Raw genomic sequence first — 1,825 nt, forward strand, 5'->3', positions numbered from 1 at the left:
ATCATTAAAAAATGGAAGAAGCTAAACATGACTGTCAATCTCCCTCGGACTGGGGCTCCATGCAAGATCTCACCTCGTGGGGTCCAAATGATCCTAAGGAAGGTGAGAAATCAGCCCAGAACTACACGGGAGGAGCTGGTCAATGACCTAAAAAGAGCTGGGACCACCGTTTCCAAGGTTACTGTTGGTAATACACTAAGACGTCATGGTTTAAAATCAGAAGGTTCCCCTGCTTAAATCAGCACATGTCCAGGCACGTCTTAAGTTTGCCAATGACCATTTGGATGATCCAGAGGAGTCATGGGAGAAAGTCATGTGGTCAGATGAGACCAAAATAGAACTTTTGGGTCATAATTCCACTAAACGTGTTTGGAGGAAGAAGAATGCTGAGTACCATCCCAAGAACACCATCCCTACTGTGAAGCATGGGGGTGATAGCATCATGCTTTGGGGGTGTTTTTCTGCACATGGGACAGGGCGACTGCACTGTATTAAGGAGAGGATGACCAGGGCCATGTATTGCGAGATTTTGGGGAACAACCTCCTTCCCTCAGTTAGAGCATTGAAGATGGGTCGAGGCTGGGTCTTCCAACATGACAATGACCCGAAGCACACAGCCAGGATAACTAAGTAATGGCTCTGTAAGAAGCATATCAAGGTTCTGGCGTGGCCTAGCCAGTCTCCAGACCTAAGCCCAATAGAGAATCTTTGGAGGGAGCTCAAACTCCGCGTTTCTCAGCGACAGGCCAGAAACCTGACTGATCTAGAGAAGATCTGTGTGGAGGAGTGGGCCAAAATCCCTCCTGCAGTGTGTGCAAACCTGGTGAAAAACTACAGGAAATGTTTGACCTCTGTAATTGCAAACAAAGGCTACTGTACCAAATATTAACATTGACTTTCTCAGGTGTTCAAATACTTATTTGCAAATAAATATTTAAAAAATCATACATTGTGTTTTCTGGATTTTTTTTTTAGATTATGTCTCTCACAGTGGACATGCACCTACGATGACAATTTCAGACCCCTCCATGATTTCTAAGTGGGAGAACTTGCAAAATAGCAGGGTGTTCAAATACTTATTTTCCTCACTGTATTAGCTCTAGCTCAGGACTGAACTGGAAATCTTGCAGTTCTGAGATAGACAACACTTGGCCCCCTTATTTTGTTCATTCTCTTGAAAAATAAAATATGGTGCTGCATTCGGGAAGAAAATTGATTTTTACTCCTCGCACCAATGATGAAAATTTCCACTCAAGTCATGCAGCAGATAAATCTCCTCACACTGACTGGATTTACTTCGGAAAATCGAAAGCAGTCCAGTTTTGAAGTGCACAGTAAAGAAGAGGCCCATGAGAGAAACAGGAAACAATCGTTTTCCTTTTGGGATTTCGAGTATATATTAGATTGTGACTTGATTAGAATATCTAATAAAACAGTCCCATGTAAACCAGGGACAGTGGGAAATGATTAAGAACTTTATGCCGCAGTGTGTATCAGGTTTATAAACTTGGATTGTTTCCAAAATGAGGCTTTTGAAGTGCCGGGTTGTTTGTTGATCTGATGCAAGTCCTTTATCGATCTCTGTGTTTGTTTTTCTCTCTCTCTCTGAATCTCATCTGCACTACTTCACCTCGGTTGGAAAAAGGGTAACTTTGAAGATCAGTGAACATTCAAACAGAAGAAACCAGACAGAAAGTGAAAGCGAAAAAAGGAAAAGAGCAAACCGGTCCACTGTGGCCCAAAGGCAAAGTGTTAGTTTGGTGAAAAACTTTTCTGTGCCCACACACAATGAACACGAACACATATACACTCGTGCAAGGCGGCA

The sequence above is a fragment of the Silurus aristotelis genome (assembly GCF_946808225.1).
Source record: "Silurus aristotelis genome assembly, chromosome: 24".
In the NCBI taxonomy this organism is placed as follows: Eukaryota; Metazoa; Chordata; class Actinopteri; order Siluriformes; family Siluridae; genus Silurus; species Silurus aristotelis.